This window comes from Balaenoptera musculus, chromosome 1 (assembly GCF_009873245.2).
Source record: "Balaenoptera musculus isolate JJ_BM4_2016_0621 chromosome 1, mBalMus1.pri.v3, whole genome shotgun sequence".
NCBI classification, from domain to species: domain Eukaryota; kingdom Metazoa; phylum Chordata; class Mammalia; order Artiodactyla; family Balaenopteridae; genus Balaenoptera; species Balaenoptera musculus.
In genome coordinates this window covers 171,319,502-171,335,359 of record NC_045785.1, presented here as the reverse complement: position 1 = coordinate 171,335,359, position 15,858 = coordinate 171,319,502, and positions in this window count along the sequence as shown.

Sequence of the window (15,858 nt, the reverse complement as noted above, 5' to 3'; positions counted from 1 at the left end):
CTAATCAACAGGGACCTACTGTATAGCACAGGGAACTATACTCAATATTCTGTAATAAGCTATAAGGGAAAAGAATCTGAAAAAGAATATATGTATCTGTATAACTGAATCACTTTGCTGTATACCTGAAACTAACACAACATTGTCAATCAACTATACTCCAATATAAAATAAAAAATTTCTTAAAAATGAAAAAACAGAGAAACATCACTTAATATTTAGTATATGCTTTGGATCACAATCTTGCACTGCAGCATGGGTTCCCCAGGAAACAGTCTCCGCAATGAAGAGTAGAAGGAAGGAAGTGTACTACGCAGGGCACCAAGAATCAATATGTGTGGGAGGGAAGAACAGAACTGGGCAGGGGGAGAAGTCAAGCTGTGATACAACCCCAGTAAAGCCTCTGTTAGCCTTCCCTGGGGTTCTCTCTTGTGTTGGGGAGAAGGAGCTGAGCTTTATAACCTCTTGATCAGTTGTTACGGCTAAGGACTGTCCAAGAGTCTGGTCTTGAGCACAGAGGTTCTCTGCAGAGAACCTGAAAGGGATTGACAGCTGAGGGCTGCCTGCTATCGGGTCTCCTAGAAACTGGAGAACATGTCCTTCATTCTTGAAAGAGGACGGGGCAGCACAGTGTCCACTGCAGATGGGCCTGCCCTAGGCCAGGAATCAATCATGTCAACTGTCTCCATTTAGATTCAAAATGAAAAATGCAAGAGGGAATTATGTTAGTCGTTTAAAATTCACGAAGCAGCATAAGTCAACTTACTGTAGTCAACAATACACCTGTTACGCTACTTACATTTTCTGCGGAATACTTTTGAATACAAAATCATTCATGTTATTTATGGAACAAGCATGTTAGAAACTAAGGAAAGAGAAAGATGAATAGGCTAGTATAAAGTTCTTACTTTATAAATGAAATGGTTTAATGGTCATTAGAAATAGAATGTTCTCAGTTAAGAATGCATTTTCGGTTCTTGCTACTTCGTCCTTCCTTCCTTCTACCTGGAACACAAACAAGATTGCGAGGACTCGGGCAGCCATCTTGGACTGTGAGACAACCTTAAGGAAGCAAGCTATATGCCAAAGATGGTGGAGTCGCTGATGGATTTGTGGATGTCCCTGGGCTATCTTGAGACTTTTTTTTATGTAAAGAAAAAAAAACAACACTGTAGTTTATATAAGCAACTGTAGTCAAGTCTCTGTACTAACAGCTAAACATAATCCATTACTTGTTACAGTATGTAAAGCTCACGGTAAGTTGCACAGTGTTAAATAAATGTGATAGTTGAGAAAAAGAAAAAAAAAAGAAAACATTTTTCTAACCCATAATACAGTGGTTCACAAAGTGGGGTGCCTTGACCTGCAACATCAGCATCACCTGGGAACTTGCTAAAAATGCAAATCCTGAGTGTTTACTTACACCTACCAAGGGACCAGCCGCCTGTATTTTAATAAGTTATCCAATTTAGTCTGATGCATGTTAAAGCTTTAGTGTTTGTATGGATATGGCATAGGCACTACCATGTGCCTTTTGGGGTGTTTTTATTGGTTTATATATTTTGGAAGTTTGTGTAGCAATATATATGCTCATACCAGTTTACCTGATAATTCTTTTTTTCCTTAAATGTACTCTATATTGACATTTGCAAAGTGTGTAATAATAAATGCAGAGATATACTACACATAATTTATAATACCAAATCCATGGGAACTATCTACGTTCTCAGGAGAAAGGAAAATGTTTGATGAAATATGATACAGTCAAATCATTCTGCTTTTAAAATGGATGTTAGAACTATTTTTGTGGACATGGAAAACTAACCAAAATATGTTATTCAATTAAAAAACAAACTGCAAAACAGTATATGTAGTGTGATTCTATTAATGTTACTGTGCAACTATGTATAGTTTGGACAATTATATTTCCGGGTTAAAAAATTATAGTTACAAAACATGAGGTTACATATGGTTAAAAGAAAAAAAAAAAAAAAAGGCACACAATTTAGAAGAACTTAACATGAAAGTTCTCAGCCACATCACCTAACTCTAAATTCTCCCCCCCAAAAGCCAAGCGTTTACCTATAGTCATTATTTATAAATTCTAACTAATATGTTTATAACTCTTTTTCTTGGTTAATTAAGTTTAGACAATAATTTTTAAATCTCTACTTTAAAAGAATTAGCTTATTTACATTTCCCTTAAATTGCATTATTCCTTCCTCTAAATTAATAAAAGTTATGTAATTGTTTCACCTCATATCAAATATCTGAACATTTTAAATTATGGACTTAAGCTCTTGATTCTTGACCAGTCAATTTTAGACGGTATTTTCAAATTCCCCAATGTGTAAAACAAAAATTGCCAACTTAAACTAGACACCTTTCTTCCTATTCCCCTATTTATATCCCAATTTCTGCCAATTCTGAAATTATTTTTATACTGACAATGTTTACAATATTTACATTTTATTCTAAAACTGTAATTAACTTTTTATGACTATAGGTTGATTTTAAAATTTGAAAAAGAATCAATAAATGGCATTTAATATATTATGATTATATGTACAAAATTCAATTTACAACCAAGCAATTTGATAGGATGGACATACAAAGAAAGAAATATCACCCTATCACCCTAAGACACTAAGCTTGTGTTATTTAAAGGAGAACATTCTAAGAGCAACTAGATAAGGCCAAGTTATGCCACATTTTTAAGAGCTTCATATTTTGACCAAAATTTTCTTGGAGAGCATTTTTACATTTTTCTTGGAGGTTATCATTACCTTGCCTTTTCCCGAAGAACCCACTTTTATTATATCCTTAACATAGGTATTTCTTTTAATTAAACTATTTATTACATGGAGTCAACATTCTTCCAAAGGATATCCTTGCTTGAGGCCTACTCTTTTCTGCTAAAACAAGAAACATTTGCTCTAGGGGCTGACTGCATAGTTAACTGTTAACCTAGGATTTCTTTTCCTTATTTCTGTTGGTTCTTTTATCTTAACCATTCCTCTTTTCTGATTACTGTTTTCATCTAATTATTATACAAACTTTTTTTCATGGAAAGTTTATAAAAGTACATTTTGAGACTATACAGATATGAAGATTTATATTGCCCTTATATTTGACATTATACTGACTTCCTATAAAATTCTATGCCTATAATCATTTTCTCTAAGTACACTTAAAATATGTTTGTCTTGTCTTCTAGTATCTAGTGTTGCTGATGGGAATTTGGATGCCAATTTCAATTTCGTTCCTTTACAGTTACAGTTACCAGAAGTCACATTGTGTCCCGGATTGTCTTGGGTCACCCTTACTGTCCTAGTGTAATTTTAGTAGTACCCCCTTAACTATAAAATTGTCCAGGATTAGGTTATAAATTATATAGTGAGGCCTTCAGGAAACTATCTTTATTTTTGTATTTCTGAAGGCTTATGAAGTCTGTGTGAGTCATTTTTCATTTTTTGTATTTGGCAATTAAAGACCCCATCATTTGAAGATGTATCTTTAACTCTTGAAAATGTTCTTCTAATTATTATTATTTTTATTTCTTGTTCTCTGTTGTCTCTTTAATTCCAACTTCTTGAATATTGGGCCTCTTAAATTGATCATATTTGTCATCTTTTCTTTTACAGTTCTATTCCTCTTTCATATTTTCTGACTCATTGCCTTTATGCTTAATGTTTTGGAAAATAGCTTGGTTTTTTCTCTTCATGTTTTCAGTGGACCTTTAATTTTTTTTTAAGAAATCACATTTTAATTTTAAATAACTCTCTCCTTTTCTCGGTTTTTTTTTTTTTTTTTTTTAATGATAGACTTCTATGTTTTCATTGTAGTATATTTTTATATCTCTAAAAGAATACCAAGTAAATTTTTTGAAATTCTACTCTGGATTACTGTTTCTTCTCAACTTAGTCACGTTCTTTATTCATGTAGATCCTTCCATTTTTGTTCTGGTGTTTTCAAATATCTGTTGTAACTCTGGAAGTCCATGCTTACTTGAAAATGAAGACGAAACTGCCCCCCATTAGCAGATGGTTTGGTGTTTTTCCGCTGCCGTGTTTGTAAGCTTTCTTCTCCTGAAGTCCTCACCTTCCACCTATGAGAGCGTTGGCTACGACAGACAAGCACAGACAAGCACTTCAATTGCTGATCTCTGCTCTATAGTGCATGGCTAGAGACCAGACAGGACAACACAGTCATGTCAAATGCTAGAATGTGCTGGGTTAGCTCGGGAACAATGATCACGCCAAAAGCTCAAATGTAATAAAATGTATACAGGCTTCCGGCGTTTCTCTGGGAAAATGGCTGGCGTGTGAGTTACTCAGCCCTCAGAGGCAGGAAGTGCTGTTAGCCAGCGAGGCTTTCTGTGGATTCTTTGACTAACCAGCTTTTTCTGGTCCGCCCTGTACTTGTGCAATCCCTGTCCAAGGATCCTGGCTGTGCTGGCTCTCCAGGGCTCTGAAAATAAAACAAAGCCACGTCCACTGTGTCTCTCATAGGAGCATCTTCTGGGCCATTTCCTCCTCAGTTCTAATTATATGTCAACACCCTTCCATCCACTTTCCATTTTCCACAAATCTGGTTACAGCTTTGACAAACTGATGACACCGCACCTCCTTCTCTTTGCTCTTGTGCCTTTAAACCCTTTTGCACTTTTCAGTGACATTTCAACAGGGTTTTAGGGGAGAGAAAAAGGAACATTCCATCTTGAACTATTCCTTTTTAATGAAGAATGATATTAATATTTGAGGAGAGAAACTCTTTTGCAAGGAAAGAGTTTTATGCTAAATAAAATTGTGAAATGTTGTGTGGAATAAATTTAGGAGGCTACGTAACTGCAGGATTTCTCAGTCTTTAATAAGCCATTTTCAAGGTCAATTTCCAAGAACAAGATATGCTAGGATAATTCAAAACCTCTTTTTCTTGTATGCAATGTTTATGGGGCAAAAAATATACATGTCCCTGTGTAAAAAATGAAGATATTAGATTAAGAAGCTAAAATGCAGCATGAACTCTTAAAAAACAAGAAATCTCAAACTTAAGGAATATGGAACTAACTAGTGTTAGTAAACAATAAAGAACTTTGAGAATTGTGACATTTTTCACTAAATTCCAATTCAATTAAGTTTTATTAATACCTTTACTAGTTCTACCAATATGGTTTTCAAAATCAGTATTTTACTAACTACATACAGTTATGGAAATGGTTTATATTCAGTCTCTTTTGCAACATAAAAAAGGACTAAATGACATTATAGATAAGCTCAGGCCCTTTGAGGATCGTTTTAAATAATAATCTGAACATTGAACTTCTATTTAAACTCCCCACACTTCTTTGAGATACTGTGAAAGTAGTTTCCTTACGAGATTTTTGTTTAGATTGGAAATTCAATGAGAAAACCTGGTTGACAATATTTCAACATTTCTTGCTCCCGTTTCATTTATTATCTGAAAGCACTGAGGGATCAACAATAAAAAAAAAAAAAAAGAGTAGTGAAAATGGAACTTTGCTTTAACTTTTTTGAACTTCTAAAAGGTTTGACTGAAGACAAAATTTGTAGAAAAGGTTGAAACCGACTTTAGCACATGTATTTCTCTCTTATTGAGCCACCTGATCAAAAACAAACAATATAGCAATAAATGCACAAAGTTGCCCATTTTTGAAGTTAATAATTCCAATAAAATGCTTAAATGAAATTTAAGTGATAATAAAATCTTAAAATATATTCTATGCCAAATCTTTTGAATACATTATAATTGACATTTGATATACATTTGTTTGAAATCACATTATTACTGGATTTAAGTTATTCTGATCTCTAAATGACAAACCTCTCTGTATATAAAGTTACTGGCAGCATCATTATTTTTGATGCTATTAGTTTCTCTGTGTGTAAGAATATTGCTAGATAAGTAACACTATTTTTAACAACATATTAAAAGTATTTGGTAGGAGACGCTATTTTGAGTAATTTCTTCACTCACTCCCACCCAAATGCACAAAAGCACTCTAAATGAAATTTTTAAATTTCCTTCCACCCTGGATATGGAAAATTTAGAAGACTGAACAGGGAAGAATTTAGACACAAGATAAACAGCAATATCATGAACAACAACTACCACCCAAATGAAAGCATACAGGGCAGCGCAACTCTGCTTTGACTTTGTTCACTGATGCTAAAACACCACCCCGAACCCCGACCCTGACAAAAAGATCTCCTCTTTCCTTAGCCTAGCTCTCTTTTTCACCATTGAATGGTGCTTTTTTGTTGTTCCTAATAGCATTTTATAGTACTTTTGATTTCTTAAAGCACTTTTATATAGTTTACACTTTTTAAAGAATGTTGGGCAAGCATCATTATCCCCATAATAACGTCTCCCGTATGGCAGAGAAAAAATTTTGACTGCAGTTAAGTCATTACACATTAGTGACAAAGCCAGGCTTTGCAGGGAGGTGCCTGCACCTTCCCACTCTCCCCCGGCTTTGGCTGCTTTGAATAACTATGGTATATAAATTTTATTGTAGTCTTAATATGCTGACCCGCTCTTTCCCCCTTTCAGAAAGCAGTCTGAGTTACTGATAATGCCTCCATAAAGACTTTAGGGAGAAAAGCATCTTGTTTTATTCAAGTTATACTGCACAATAGTTTGGAGTACAGGCTGCACAGAAAAGAAGAACCAATTATTAAGCTCGTGTAATACCAGAGGGATACACAATAATGCATGCAAAGACTTGAATACAATGCTGAACACATGGTGAGAATTCGGCAAATGGTAGGTATTATCACTATCTATGTTTTATGTTTTCACATTTATTCCTCACAATAAACAATTAAGGTGAAAGTCTTGATCTTAAACTTGAAGAAGCTGAGACATGGTTTAAGTAATATAAGTGAGGGTTGTCAAGTTAAAAGTTTTCGAATATGGGCTCTAAAATTCAAGAGCCAAGCTCTTTCTTTAATGGAAAAGGGTTCCATGGTATAGCGATTGTCCATCCGTTCTGTGATTGAGAATCATCTGGGGAACTTTAAAAAAATTTCATTTCTAGGCTTTAGCACAGGCATAGGATGTGGCCAAAATATCTGCTGACACTTTGTTTTCGGACTTCTGGCTTCCAGAACTGTGACAGGATACATTTTTGTTGTTCTAAGCCACTGAGTGTGTGGTAGTTTGCTATGGGAGCCCAAGGAAACTAATCCCCCATCTCATATGTGGCCTGGACATAATAAGCGATAAATAAATATTAGCTATTATCAGTTATCTTTAGGACAGGAGAACATAGGTGAGCCATATGTGAATAAAGGGGAAAGTCTTTTACTCAAGTCTACTTACACTGGAGTCACTTTGCTCTGCCTTTCAATTCCAAAGTTGGTTCTGTTAAACAATAATGTATAGTGGATTTACAATGTGTCAAGTATTATGCAAAGAGCTGAGAACACAAAGAAAAATATTGTGGTCCTTGCCCTCATAGACTTCTATGGAAAGCAGAAATAAAAGCATATACCCAGTATTGAAAATGTTACGGTAATTTTAACTGTAGAGACAGGCACAAGATGGCTTGGGGGAGGAGAGAAAGGACCTCTGACTCAGCTTGAGAGGGAAAGGGAATTAGGAGGAAGATATAAAAGGAAATTTTATCAGACCTGAGACAAATACTTTGTCTTTCAAAAGATAGATCACAGGAATGAGTGTCAAAAGGAATCTGTTGAAGTATCTATAAATAAGATTTTTATGTAATATTGATTTTATTTTTTGGTCCATACATTGTTAACTACCTGTTCTAGTCTAAGAGTATATATTTAAACTGTTGATTCCATTCCAAAGAACCTAATTGCAATCTTGGCTTTTGCTGTGTATTTTTGGCACTGCTCCTTCTTTTTTTATCTTCATGGTCCAAATCCCTGTAATAACCAAACTTATGAATATTTATGAACTAGATTAATGGCTTTCTTGATAAGGATCATGAGCATGTTTCCCAGTACAAGCTGAGTCCATTCATTCATTCCAAAATATGTACTGATCCCTACTATGTTTTCGCCATCATTACCTCAGAATCTAAGGACATTTATTATACATTATGAGGACTAAGTAATTAAAGATATCTATTTTTCCTAGGTAAGACTATTAAATAAGTATTTCATTTCTGACTAAGCTAATGGAAACTAGAATATTATATAAATTTATAAAACTAATTACAGAATATTGTACATAAAGACATTTGAAATCTAGTGCCCTGGGTTTCTTACTTTTAACACAGGAGACTTAGGTTAGACAGAAAATAGTAGGTAGATCCTAGAAGTGAGAAAGATAAAAAATGTGTTACCAGAAAATAATACAGCTAATTTTTAAGAGCTGCAGATACAGCTGTATGTCTAATATATCATAGGCAGGAATTAGAGAGGTTCGTTTCCAGAACACCCTGCTCGTCCTGTGATTCTCTCTGAAAAAATAAAGTCAGGGATCAAATAAACTGAAAGGTTGAATTAGCTTGAAAAGACTCATGACCTTACAATGCAGAAGATATGGTCCCTATTTAACAAGAAAAGTACTTCCAGGAGTAGAAGAAAAGTTCTTTGCATGTATCCCATGGACATGGCAACTTTCTGCAAATGCTTCATAATTTGCTCACAGAAAGAAGAACTGGCACCAATGACAAGTCAAAATCTCAGTCAGTAGATGAGAAGATGAAGATTAACCCAACCAAGAAGAGCCCAACCAATAAAATATATGGACTAACAAAAATCTGATTCCTACCTGCAAACTTAGAAGAGAATTAATCCCAAGAAGATCAAATATTTAAACACAAAGTATTAAGACAGAAAAATGCTAGAGGATAGTACAGGTGAATTTAAAGAAGAAATCTTAAGAGTGGGAGAACTTTCTAGATGTTTTTAAAACTAGGAATCATAAATGCATTTAACTACATAAACATTTAAAATTTACTTATTTTTCAAATGGTCAAATATATTGTAAAAAATCACTCAAACTCATTATTAATCAGAGAAAAAATTAACTTAAAGCCAAAATTAGACACCACTGCACCCTCACCAGAATGGCCCAAGTAAAAAGGCCTGACGATAACTGTTCAGATGGAGACGCATTAGAACTCTCAGACATTGCCAGTGAGAGTGTAGATTCGTGAAGCTACTTTGGAAAACTCTTTGATGTGATCTTATGTATTTGATCAAATACATACCCTTTGACCCAACAATTTCATTTGAAGTATATACGCAACAGTGAGGTGTGCAAGAGTGTACCAAAACACATGCATAAGAATTATTATAGCAGTGTTATTTTTAATAGCTCCAAACTAGAAATATAAAAGTTCATTAATAGCGATATGTATAAATGTTTTATAAGTTTCAAACAAAGAGTACACAGCAATGGAAATGAATGAAAGACAACTTCATGCAATAGCATGGAGAGATTTCATAAATATGATTATTGACCAACAGATATCAGGCACAAATAAGGGCATACTATATGATTCATTTATGTAAAGTTCAAAACAAGGGCAAATGGAGGCACTGTGTTTAGGAAGAGGGATAGGGGGTGGGAGCTTCTGTGTTGCTGCTCATAGTCTATTCTCTGACTTGAGTATCGGTTAACTCAGGTACATTCAATTTCTGATAATTTATTGAACTGCACACTTATGATTCATGAACTCTTATTTATGTGTATTAAACTTCCATTCAAAGGTTTAAGAGAAACTTCCTTAATGCAAAAATATTACAGGGAATACGATAGTTAGTAGAAATTACGGTTATGTACTGAATCTTGCCCCCACACCAATTCATGTGTTGAAGCTCTAACCCTGGGACTCCATTTGAAGATCAGGCTTTTAAAGAGGTAATTAAGGTCAAATGGAATATAAGGGTGGGGTCCTAATCCAATCTGACTGTTGTTCTTAAAAAAAGAGGCAGAGATATCAGGGATGCGTGTTCACAGAGGAAAGGTCATGCGAAGACACAGCGAGAAGTTGTGGGAACCAAGGAAGAAGGCCTCAGGAGAAATCAAACCTGCCAATACCTTCATCTTGGACTTTCAGCCTCCAGAACAGTGAGAAAATAAATTTCTATTGTTTAAGTCACCCAGTCTGCGGTATTTTGTTATGGCAGCTTTAGCAAATTAGTTCAATGACCAAAGGAAAAAATACCAGTATGCTGTAATATTCCTAATATTTTAGGTAGATAGATCAGTAGGTAGGCAGGTAGGTAGATAGATAGATAGATAGATGATAGATAGCTAGATAGATGGATAGACAACATATACGTAAAATAAAAACTGAAATACACAATATTAGCTAAGGATATTATTCCTAAGAGAAAAAACTATAGTCAATGATGGTAATAATAGAATAAACACAACCAAACAACCTGAAAAAAGCACTTAACTATGTGTTGGCACTGTTCCAAGCTATAAACAAAAGAGTTTACACCTTGAATCTCACAAGATCCTTATACAGCATGTATTATTTTCATCCCTGTTTTATGGGTGAAAAAGCTGAGACTCAGAGTGGTTAACTAAGGTTCCCTATCTATTGCATGGTGAATTCCAGCCGAGGCAGCCTGAATCCAAAGCCCATGCTGTTGACCAGTTGTGTTACACCACATGTATAAGTAGAAACAATGAAATGCCATTTTTCACCTATCGCCTATACAAAGATTAAAACACACAGATAATGCTCAGAGTTGGCATTCTAATGCACTTTCAGCAGGACTACATTGATAAATTGATCTGAGCTTTTTAGAGGGCACTTTAACAGTTTATATCAAGTCCTTTTTTAAAATCACATAGACAAGAAACAGTGTAAGGGCAGGATATTTATCACAATATTATTAACAACAAGAAAAATGTGATACAGTGTAAATATTCATCAAAAGAGAATTGGTAAGATAAATTATGATACATACATTCAAAAAATTCCTTGTATCTATTAAACATGATGTAATTGATCTATATTTATTGATGAGAAAAGATATCCATGACTTACTGTTCTTGTAGTAGTATTTGCTTCTTCATACGTATTTTTCCCCTAGTGTAGGCATTGTACCTTCTTTTCTTTCTTTTTTTTTTGTTTTTACAAAATCACTATCGAAGCTTTAAAAAAAAGAAAAATTGGGTTTGCCTCAGAAGGTAATTAGTTATTCATTCATTCATTCATCCTTCCATTCATTCAAGAAATGTTTACTGAATCCTCACTTTGTGCAAACCCTTTTCTAGGTTTTGAGGACACAGTATTGAGAAAAGAATTCCCTCATGGAACTTTCATCACCAAAGATATTTAAATAGTATCTGAATTACAATTTGGAACAGGTGATTCTTTATGTTGAGTAAATTTATTTTCAATGATTGGGCAAAAAAGATCTTTGAAGTTCTTTCCATCCCTGAGTGTCTCTAAATCTGTGATTTAAAGAAGGACATAATTTCAAGTGTTAAATGTTCTTTTTCTGCTCCTTGAACTTCCCAGGGCAATTTATTTGTTGAGAAAAGAAATTGAGCTATGCTTTAACTATGGAGTTACAGCTTAAAAAAAGTATTTTTAAGATGATCAAAGCTTGGTAACTAAACTCAGCCATTAAACTGATAGATATGTAAACTGTGAGTATGTAAATATATATATATATGATATTCTTTTTTCCAAAGTGAGCCAGAGGGAGAAAATTGCTAGGTAATAAGAGAAATAAGTCTTGGGACATAATTTTGAAGTCATTCATCTTTTAGAAAGGGCTAAGTAAATCTTAGTTTAGAATTATAATAAATAATAGGGTAGTTGGAATGTCAGGAACTTAATCAGTATTCACAAGGTTCTTTGGCATTAATTTATTACCTTAACCTTAGTTCCTATTTCTTTCATCTTTTTTCTTTTCCCTTTTTAAAACTTTGATTTGTTAATGGAAGAACAAGTCTGACTGCTTCTTAATAGGTTAAATAATAGCCAATTTTCTGAGTTCCTTAAAATCTTTTAATATTGTTTTAACAGATGCATTTCAATTAAAATACTGATACCCCAAAATAATAATCTTTTCATGGCCATTACTCAATATTGTTTTGACTAAGATATAAATATAAAGATGGATTTTTTTCCTACCTAATTTTAATCCATTCACGCATCTGTTCAAAAACATTTATTGAATGCTTTCCGTGTGCCAAGTATTTCTCTGGGGATCAGACATGAATAAAACAAACACAGTATCTACCATCATGGAACTTTTGTTCTAATGGGAGAAACACATAGTGAATTCTGTTTCATATACTTTGAGCAACGTAAATATAATAATTTCTATCGATTGATCATCTACTATGACCACTTAAATTCATTATTTCAGAACTTCTCACAGAACTTTGAGATAGGTGTTATTGGGGTAAGGTCCTTTGGCCCTCAAAGGCTAAGTGACTGATCCAAATTCCACTGGCAGAACTGGTACTAAAATCCCGTTTGTCACATTCCAAATCTCATATACTTTCCACTATGCTATTCTGTCTTTCATCTTAAAAACAAACTAAATATTACCTGAAATGTTCCTTTTTAAACATGATGCTTTCTTAGTCAGCTCAGGCTGCCATAACAAAATACCATAGATGGGTGGCTTACACAATATAAATTTATTTCTCAAAGTTCTCCAAGATCAGGTTGCCAGCACGGTGGGCTTCTGGTGGGGTCTCTCTTCCTGGCTGTAGAAAGCAGCCTTTTCACTGGGTATCTCGCATGGCAAAGATGGAGAGAAAGCTCCAGTCTCTTCCTCTTCTTCTAAAACACACTGATTCCATTACAGAGGCTCCATTCTCAAGACCTCATCGATACTTAATCACCTCCCAAAGCCTCCAACTCCAAACACATCACCTTGGAGGTTAGGGCTTCAACATCTGAATTTTGAGAGGACACAAACGTGCAGTCAATAATAGATGCTACTCCTTGAGATACAAAACAAAAAAGAACTACCACCATCGTTTTTTAATTCTAAAAAACATGAATCATACTCATTTTAGAAAAACACAGATACTGAGAATTAAAACTGCATACAATTCCATGTCCCAGATATAGCTATTAATAACAATTTGGGAGATTAGATAAATAGATGATAGGTAGAGACAGATAGATGATAGCTAGATTTATTAAAATAAATTGACTCATGCAACTATGCAGGCTGACAAGTCCAAGATCTGCAGCTGGCAAGCTGGAGACCCAGGAGAACTAATGTGTAGTTTCAGTCTGAGTCTGGAGGCCTGAGAACCAGGAGAGCTGATGATCTAAGTTAAACTCTGAAAGTCAGCAGCCTGGAGACCCAAGAAGAACCAATAATTTGGTTTGAGTCTGAAGGCAAGCAAAGACATGTCCCAGCTCAAAGCAGTCAGGCAGGAGGAGATCAGCCTTTTTCTTCTACCCAGGCCTTACAACAGATTCAATGAGGGCCACCCACGATAGGGAGAACAATCTGCTCTACTCAGTCTACCAATTCAAATGGTAACCTCATCCAGAAACATCCTCACAGAAACACCCAGAATAATTTGTGACCAAATACCTGGGCATCTTGTGGCCCAGTCAAGTTGACACAGAATTAACCATCACAGCAGCTATTCTTAGTTTACTGTTTAAGTGAAAAGCTGAGAAAAGATCAAGGCTAACTCTTTTTTTTTTAATCTAATAGATATTGTGGATCTTGGCACTGTGAGGGCAGAAGCTAGATTTCAGGAGCTTAGAGTTGATCAGGAGGCCAAGGAAATGGAGACTGTAAGAAGTTTGTCAGTAAAAGAGAGGAGAGAAACAGGTGGTAACCAGAGAAGAATGCGGGGTCAAAGAAAGATGTGGTTATGCTTACCTGTTTTGTTTTTTACAACAGAAGAAGACTTACACATGCTTAAATGCTGATGGGACGTGTCAAGTAAAAATAAAAATAAGTTGAATATTTGGGATGGGAAGGAGAATACAGGTAATGAAGATTCTGATGAATGTAAAAGGGAATGGGATTCATCTCAATGGGGAAGGAATTTGCCTGAAACAGAAGAGTAAACATCCATTTCATGTTACCAGGATGGAAAGAGTAAAGATAATATAAAAGCAAACACAACTGTATACTTGGTGTTTGGAGATTGAGGCAATTTCTATTCAGCACTTTTGGCTCTGTGAACAAAGATATAGAGTCATATGCTGAAAATAAGTTCCCCAAGGCTTGCCAGGATTGTAAATAGCAGAGCTAGAAACAAAAATGCTATATGTAAATAAATATGTATAGGAATGTTTATTCAACATTAATATGGTAACTGAAATTCTGAGATCATAGTTAATGTCTGTATTTAAAATTTTTAGATAAACTACAGAAAATTATGTCAAGAAATATCATAAAACTACTCTAGTGAATGAGGTAGAGCTATAATAATCTATAACAGCTGGGTGAGAAGAGAAAGCTGTACAGGCCTATTTAATGTGATCTTTAATTTTTAATTAAGCAAACAATAGCAAAAAAACTGTGCACAGGCATATGTGTGTGTGTGTGTCCACTAAACTATATATACTATATAATATAATATACATACATATATGTATGTATGTATAACTGGAGAAAGGGAATGTAGAAGAAAGAAATACACATAAGGTGGTTAACAATGGTAACCTTGCAGAAATGAGTTGAGGGAGGGAAAAAACTGGAGTGATGGAGGATTGGGAGCTGGAAGAGAATTGGAAAAAACAGAAAGTGCTTAAAGGGGAAAATATGTGACAGTAGCCCACTTCTGCTAAATCATTCACATTCTTACATAGGCTTACAGGTATGTTACAAGTACAGCACAAATTCACTGAGATATCTGATAATATTTTCTTTCTAACAAATATTTCAACGTTTTGTCTATTTTGTAGTAGAAATATGTTATTCCTTATATAACGTGAAAACTATCTATGAACCCATTCTGTTGTGGAAAACACAATGAAGATGTAACCCTTCTGTTACTCTTAATATAGTATTAGTCTGTTGATTTACTTGGGTTTTCTAGTTTCTTGAGGACAATCATAATAATTGATAATTTTATTTGCTATTTTCCTCTTTTTATTTCTATTTCTTCTCCTACTGTAATGGTTAGAACATGCAACACCACCACTAAGTGCTACTGAGGATAGCAGTCTTGCTTAGCTCGCCCAACTTGAATGGGAAGCTTCAGGAGCACATAATTGTTAAATGTTGGTTTGAGATAAATCTCTTTATTGTGTTAAGGAAGTAGTATTTTATTTATAATAGAAAGAGTTATCCAGGATGAATGCTGTATTGTGGCAATTATCAGATTTTTTGCTTTGGTCTATCAATGTATTAGCAGGTTTCCAAATATTAAATAATTGCAGCATTTCCAGAACAAACACACATTACCTTGGATTATGTTTTTAAATGTACTGCGGAACTGTTCTTATTTTTATTTGATTTAGGGTTTATGCAAAACTGAGATTGACTAATTCATGACAACCTTTGACATATTAAAAATATCAGTGCTTGTGATTTCCTGTATACAAAGGAAAGCAAATAGATTGTGTAATCTTTTTCTGAATTGCCTGATCTCCTAAATAACCTGGATGAACTGATCTGTCATTTTGCTCATATGAATGCATGAGTCTGGAGTTGTTAGTAACCTTTGACATTGCTGTATTTTCCTTGACATTTCATTAATGTGATGCAGATTAATGCTACTGTTTTTATGTTCAAAAGATGCCACTTCTTAAAGCAATAAAATGCAGGGGAGGGAGTATTTTAATATTTCTAAGTCATTTAAATGTTTTCAACTCCCCACAGAGTTTAAGAAAACAAAAACAACCAAAAAATTTATTTCAGGAGTTCAATACAGTGGGAAAGGTATAAGCTGTAC